The following is an 8,031-nucleotide window of genomic DNA, read 5'->3' as shown; positions in this document are numbered from 1 at the left end:
TATAAGAGAATGCCCTTTGGCTTATGCAATGCACCAGCTACTTTCCAAAGGTGTATGATGAGTCTTTTCTCTAATCTCATTGAGACCTGTATGGAAGTTTTTATGGATGACTTTAGCGTATATGGTGATTCATTTAGCCTTTGCTTGGATAGTTTATCTAGAGTATTGGACAAGTGTGTTAGTTCAAACCTTGTTTTAAATTTTGAAAAGTGTCATTTTATGGTGAAACAAGGAATTGTTCTTGGACATGTTGTTTCTGATACTGGTATCTCTGTAGACCCAGCAAATGTGGATGTTATTTCTAGTTTACCTTACCCCTCCTTTGTGAGGGAAGTCCGTTTGTTCCTTGGCCATGCAGGTTTTTATAGGAGATTCATTAAGGACTTCAGTAAGGTAGCACTACCCTTATCTAGACTACTGCAGAAAGATATTGAGTTCGAGTTCAGTGAGGATTGCAAACAAGCGTTTGATAAGCTGAAGACCGCCCTGACTCAAGCTCCGATTGTGAGGGGACCATACTGGAGTCAACCATTTGAAATCATGTGTGATGCCTCCAATCATGCAGTAGGAGCAGCACTAGCTCAGATGAAGGTAACGATCCTTTTTTAATTGCTTATGCATCTAAGACTTTAGATGCTGCTCAATCTAACTACACTACTACTGAAAAAGAGCTTCTAGCTATTGTTTTCGCTCTGGATAAATTCTGAGCCTATTTACTTGGTGCTAAGGTAGTAGTGTACTCAGACCATGCAGCTCTAAAATATTTATTAGCTAAAAAGGAGTCTAAACCAAGGCTAATACGTTGGATGCTATTGCTGCAAGAATTTGATTTGGAAATTAAAGATAGGAGTGGTAACCAAAATTTAGTGGCAGGCTACTTGAGTCGCTTTGAGCACATTAAAGATGACTCCATTGCTATCAATGATAATTTCCCATTTGATAGCTTACAGACAGTATCTGATGTAGTTCCTTGGTATGCACCTGTAGCTAATTATCTAGTTAGCCACACTTTTCCTCCCGATTTTACTAAGCATCAGAGAGACAAGCTGAAAAGCGAGTCCAAATATTATGTATGGGATGATCCATATCTATGGAGGTGTGGTACTGACCAGGTAATTAGACGGTGTGTGCCTCAATCAGAATTCCAGTCCATTTTAGAGGCCTGCCATTCATCTGAGAGTGGAGGACATTTTGGGCCTCAACGAACAGCTAGAAAAGTTTTAGACTATGGATTCTGGTGGCCTACTCTTTTTAAAGATGCTGCTGACCTTTGTAAATCTTGTTCTCCTTGCCAAAGATTTGGTAATATATCCAAGAGGGATGAAATGCCTTAACAAATTATGCTTTTCTGTGAAATTTTTGGTGTTTAGGGCATTGACTTCATGGGTCCATTTCCAAATTCTAATGGTCACCTTTATATACTGTTAGCTGTAAATTATGTTTCTAAATGGGTGGAAGCAATTTCAATCCGTACTGATGATGCTAACACTATTATTTCCTTTGTTAGAAACCATATTATTTGTCGCTTTGGATAACCACGAGCAATCATGAGCGATCAAGGCACTCACTTTTGTAACAGGAGACTAATAGGATTACTAAAGAGGCATGGGATAATTCATAAAGTATCAACAGCCTGTCACCCCCAGATTAATGGGCAAGCAGAGGTGTCTAACAGGGAGATAAAGCGCATACTGCAAAAGATAGTCAAGCCTCATAGAAAGGACTGGAGCACCAGGCTCCAAGATGCGCTTTGGACATATCGGACAACATACAAAACACCAATCGGGATGAGTCCTTTTCGCTTAGTTTATGAAAAGGCCTGTCATCTCCCAGTTGAGTTAGAACACAAAGCCTTCTGGGCGGTAAAGGAATGCAATATGGACTATAAGAAAGCCGGAGCTGAACGGAAGTTGCTGCAAGAATTAGAGAACCTTTGCCTAGAAGCTTATGAAAACTCCAGGCTGTATAAAGAAAAGGTGAAAGCTGTGCATGATAAAAACATCAAGAGAAGAGAGTTCCAACCTGGGGACTTAGTCCTCCTTTATAACTCCAGAATGCGGCTCATGCCAGGAAAGCTGAGATCCAGATGGGACGGTCCCTATCGAGTAGAGAGGGCGGAGCCATACAGAGTCTTTCACTTGAGCCATCCTTCAAGCCCTGAACTTATAAAGGTCAATGGACATCGCTTGAAGTTATTTCATGGCGAAAAGATGGCGAAAAACCAGGAGCTAGAGATCTTCCTCTTGGAAGATCCACCCACAGCAGAAGACTGAACTAGTGGAGCGTCCAACATAAGGACGTTAAAGCAAAGTGCTGGGTGGGAGATAACCCACCATGGTATGATCGTTCCTTCCCATCTCCTTAATTTTCTTTTTCAATAACTTCACTCAGTACTAGTGCCTATAGTTTGCATCTGCATTTACATATTGCATAAAAAAATGCACGCGACGCGACAGCGTCGCTGACGCGTCCGCGTCATATGTCCGTTGGGAAGAAAATAAGATTGAATAGAGAGTCACGCGAAAGTATGGCTGGAGGCGTGCCTTTGGCACAAACTCACCCACGCGACCGCATCCTTAACGCGTTCGCATCGTTGGCGACATAGCCTCTCCACGCGTCCATGTCTCTCACGCGAACGCGTGGCCCTGTACAATCGACTAAATGGGTGTATGGCAGTAACTTGAGTTGGACTTGCGCTGGACTCGTGCTAGAAGCACAAGCCCTACCACACGAATGCGTGCTCCACGCATCTGCGTCATTTTCAATATACAGCCTTGCACGCGATCACGTCAACCACGCGAACGCATTATCCTATAATTTGGCAAAATGAGTTTTCACACAGAGAGTTGTGCGAACGCGAGGCTGCCCTCGCGCCACTAGAACAAATCATGTCACGTGTCCGCGTGACCGACGCGTCCGCGTCAATTCATTTAAGCGCTATTCGCGCGAACGCGTAACCCACGCGTTCGCATCGCATACGCCGCACAACTTATCCAAAGCTGCCAAAATATCTTATCTTTTTCTTCCCCAAATCCTACTTTTTCTTTTCCCTTCTTCTTTCTTTCCCCCCTTCTTCCTTCTTCCTTCTTTCTCACTTTCTACTTCCTCTTTCTCACCCACCATTATCAAGGTCTTTCTTTTCTTCTTCCCTCTTTACTCTTCTATTCTTATTCTTATTTTTATGTTTTCTTCTTCTTTTTTCTTCTTCCTTTCATCATCTATGTTTTCTTTTTCTTTTTTCTTTTTAAACTCTTTTTATTAGTGTTGGAAATTTATTTGGGTCATTATTTTCTATACTTTGCTTGTGGATTGTTAAATAATTGTTTAACAATTATATATTATTTTTATATAGGGTTACTTGCATGTTCAATTTAATACTTTCTATACCTTATTTACCATGCATGCTATGTGTTTGTGAAAACGCCCGTATGACATTGTGCACTATTTTTGAATTTCTTTTAATCTACTACTCTAAATGCTTGCTTTTAATAAAAACCTTTTTTATATTTTATTAATTAAATATAATTGTTATTACAAATAGATTGTTAGTTTGACAGGCTTGGTAATCTAATTTAGACATTGAATGCTTGATCTATGCTACTCATGCCTTTGCCAGCATGCCAATAAACACCTTGTATTTCACTGTCATCATATGCACTTGCTATATTTCCATCGATGACCTTTCACATGTAGTCAGGACCATGTGTTCACGTCATTCTTCTTTACTATGCATTGATTACCACCTTTCCCATTCTCTTCTTTGCTCTAACCCTTAAAGTTTTAACATCCTTACTCTATTGGTGGCAGAGCCATCTTCAACTGTAGTTAAGCCCTCAACAAAAAGAATTAAGAGGATTATAAAGGTCGATGAAAAAGAGAAAGCCTTCCCAGCAAAGGACACTGCGTGATTTCCAACCGTTACTGTGAGCAGATGTTCCCCATCCTGGCAGAAAGGAGTTACAACAACGAATACCTTCTTATCCTTCTGACCCGTATTGCTGAATTTGTTGAGTCGCGAATTGTGCGACGACAATGGGGATTCCTACAGAGACAGCCACGGCAGGTTAATCTTTCATGGGTAGTCGAGTTCTACTCTAATTTCCACCTGCCAACCATGCAGTTTGTCTATGTCCGTCAGAAGCAAGTCCCCATTACAAAATAGGCCATTCAACGAGCTCTAGATTTTCTCCCTGCTCCAGAAGGACTGGACGCATTCCAAGAAGCCACACTCAAGCGCCAGACGTACCAATTTGACTGGGACGCTGTTCTCAAAGTTATCGCACAACCTGGCAGTAGATGGATTTATGGATACCATCGTTTCCGACCTAAGGAAATATCGACTTCTACACTTACCTTGAAGGCTCGCGTATGGACACAGATTATGTCCCATTACGTCTTTCCGAGCACTCGTGAGTCCTCCTTCACTGCAGACATGGCCATTCTACTATGGTGCATCCTTATAGACCAGCCTCTAAACCTACCAAGACACATCTGAAATGCCATGGGACACGTACAAATTACAGACAACTTACCTTTTCCCGCCTTGGTCTCAGATCTTGTCTCCGCAGCCGGAGTCTCCTACAAAGCTGGGGACACCAAAGCCATGCTTCCACGGGATAATCAGTACGTCCCTAACGGGAAATATCTCAGGCCACCAACAGCCACTACTAGCCAGTCTGCAGCACACGCTGCAGACATCCCCCTTTTCACACCATAAGCACCTTCAACAAGTTAGCTGCTCCATCAAATACTGGAGAGGTTGGACCGGCAAGACTAGAAAGTGAAGCTATGAGAACGCCACAACTAGCGCCGATTCAAATACCTCAAGGAGCTACTTACAGGCAACCACAGACCTGACAAAGACCCAGACACTCCGGACTCCACTTCATTTACCAGCACAGGGAGCCATGACGATCCCGACTGTGGAGATACTGCTACCAGCCCACCTTTGTTCCTGACAGATGGCACCGAGGACGGTGCAAAGCCTTCAGTGTGGGGAGGTCGGTCAGTACCTGAATTCCAGAGGTAATTTCTCTTCCCTAACATCAATAAAGTAGGATATTTAGTCAGTTTTTTCTTTAGGATAGATTGCTTAGAAATAGGATTATTTGCATGCATGTTCTACTTGATTGAAAAGATAATAAGCTTCTTCTAAGACCCAAATTTTTTGTTTTTTTTTCACTAACTTAAATCAAAACCCTTATGTTAGATTTGTTTGAAGTTGTAATTGGAACATGGTTTTTGAGCTAAAGAACACACAACCTGTGAGACTTTGAGCCTAAATATATGGTTATATTATTTAACCATAACTATTTTATTCTTGTGTGTTTACTTCTCTATGATTGTAATTTGAATTTTGTTTTATCCTATATGTCCAATGTTAATGTGTTATATGCATGCATATGATTGAGGCCATTATTCGTTTAGCTCACTTATCCCAAATAAGCCTACCCTTGAAATTACCTTTATTAGCCACTTTGAGTCGTTTTAATCCCATTTGTTCTACATTTTACCACATTACTAGCCTTAAGCAGAAAAATAATTAAATATCCCAATTGAATCTTTGGTTAGCTTAAGGTAGAAATTGTGTGTTAATTGAGTATGGGAAGATTGTGGGAACAAGGGTTAATAAAGGAATGTGTCATGATAAAATAATGGGAATTTGGGTACCTACTCATGTGAAACTATAAAAGAAAATTAAAAATCTATGTGCATTTGATAAGCTATGTTTATTTTTATGTTCAAAAATAAAAAATAAAAAAAATTAGTAAATAAGGGGACAAAATTACCCCAATGATAAGTTAAAGTTAAATAATCAATGCACATGTGATAGAATTAAAATAAAGATTGATGCATGAGTATGGAATGTGAAAAGGAAATGGGCAGCTAGGTATGAAATTTGAAGTTATATAGAATATACATATATGATTAGGTGAAAGCTTGGGTTAATTAAAGATTCAATTTATAAGCTCACTTAGCCATATATACCCTTACCCTTACCTTAGCCCCATTACAACCTTGAAAATACCTCATGATGTTTGCATTGGTACATTAAATATTGTTGATTGGTTAGGTGAAGAACAAAAAATTAGAAAGCATGATTAGAGAAGGATATAGTGATTACCCTATACACTAGAGAGATTAGAGTGCACACACACCATCAGTGAGGGTTCAATGCTTGATTCCATGTCCCCTGCTTTCACGAGCTGTCTTCTTACGAATTTACCTGCTTTTACTGTATGATTTGAACTAGTGGAATCTGCTCCATGTTTTGTCTTAGGGAACTTATTTATTTTTAATCAGATAGATAAAATCATATAGTTGCATTCATGTATATAGGTTGCATTGCATTGTATGAGTCTTACATGTCCCTATTCATTCATATTTATCTCATTCAACTAAGCATGAGGACATGCTAATGTTTAAGTGTGGGGAGGTTGATAAACCATTATTTTATGAATTATCTTATGTTTAATTGTGTGGTTTTATCAAGTCTTCACCCATTTATTCATATGATTTGCATGTATTTACAATTCCTTCCTAAAAATGTTCTATGATTGAAAACTTTCTTCCTAAAGATCTTTCAGTTGTATATTTTTATTCTCCTTTATACCATTCGATGCTGTGATCTATATGTTAAGTGTTTCAGGCTTCATAGGGTAGGAATGGCTTAGAGAATGGAGAGGAAGCTTGCAAAGATGGAAGGAACACAAGAAATTGAGGAGATGACCAGCGAGAAGTGACGCGGGCGCATGGCTCACGCGACCGCGCGAAATGGAGAAAATCGCAGTGACGCGCTCGCGTGCCTGACGCGAACGCGTGGATTGGAAGTTGCACGAGTGACGCGAATGCGTAGATGACGCACACGTATGGTACGAAAAATACTGGATGACGCGAACGCGTGGACGACGCGGTCGCATGACGTGCGCGATCTGCAGAATTTGCAGAAATCGCGGGCATGGATTCTGGTAAGCTCTTTAATATAACTGCACTGCATTCTTCAGTGAGAAAAACTTTTTTAGTTTCTCTCCAATCCTTCTTATGGCTTAAGATCTCTTTCATGAACTTAGCATAAGAAGGTATTTGCTCAAGTGCCTCTGCAAACGGAATCTTTATTTCAAGAGTCCTTAGATAGTCTGCAAAGCGGGCAAATTGTTTATCCTGTTCCGCTTGGCGGAGTTTTTGAGGATAAGGCATCTTGGCTTTATATTCTTCAACCTTAGATGCTGCAGGTTTATTCCTTACAGAAGTGGTTGAAGAAGCCTTGTTAGAGGGATTACTGTCAGCACTCTCAGGTGTCTGATCTTTCCTTGGCGTTTGAACGCCAGGATTGGGTGGAAAATGGGCGTTTAACGCCAACTTTTCCCCCTTTTCTGGCGTTTGAACGCCAGAACTGGGCAAGGAATGGGCGTTTAACACCAGCTTTCCTTCCCTTTCTGGCGTTTGAACGCCAATAACATTCCTTTCTGTGCTCTTACTGTCCTCAGAGGGATTTTGAACAGTGGTTTGGTTATCCTCTATCAATTGTTTCTTGTTTGGCTTTCTGCTCTTTTGAGCAGAGGTATTTAGTGTCTTCCCACTCCTCAGTTGAACTGCTTGACATTCCTCTGTTATCTGTTTAGACATTTGCTGTTTTGCTTGATTCAACTGCAGTTCTATGCTCTTGTTAGCAACTTTAGTTTCATGAAGCATCTCTTTAAAGTCTGCTAACTGTTCTGTCATCAAGAGCAATTGTTGATTAAGCTCAATTATCTGTTCTTGAGGACTAGGGTCAGTGACTACTGCCATGACTTCCTCTTTTGGAGAGAACTCATTGCTAGAGTACAAATATTGGTTTCTAGCAACAGTGTCTATAAGCTCTTGAGCTTCTTCAATTGTCTTCCTCATGTGTATAGATCCACCAGCTGAGTGGTCTAAAGACATCCGAGCTTTTTCTGTAAGCCCATAGTAAAAGATGTCTAACTGTACCCACTCTGAAAACATTTCAGAGGGACATTTCCTGAGCATACCTCTATACCTCTCCCAGGCATT

The sequence above is a fragment of the Arachis duranensis genome, chromosome 9 (assembly GCF_000817695.3).
Source record: "Arachis duranensis cultivar V14167 chromosome 9, aradu.V14167.gnm2.J7QH, whole genome shotgun sequence".
In the NCBI taxonomy this organism is placed as follows: Eukaryota; Viridiplantae; Streptophyta; class Magnoliopsida; order Fabales; family Fabaceae; genus Arachis; species Arachis duranensis.
The sequence above is the reverse complement of the archived record's forward strand: the minus strand, read 5'-3'. Positions refer to the sequence as shown.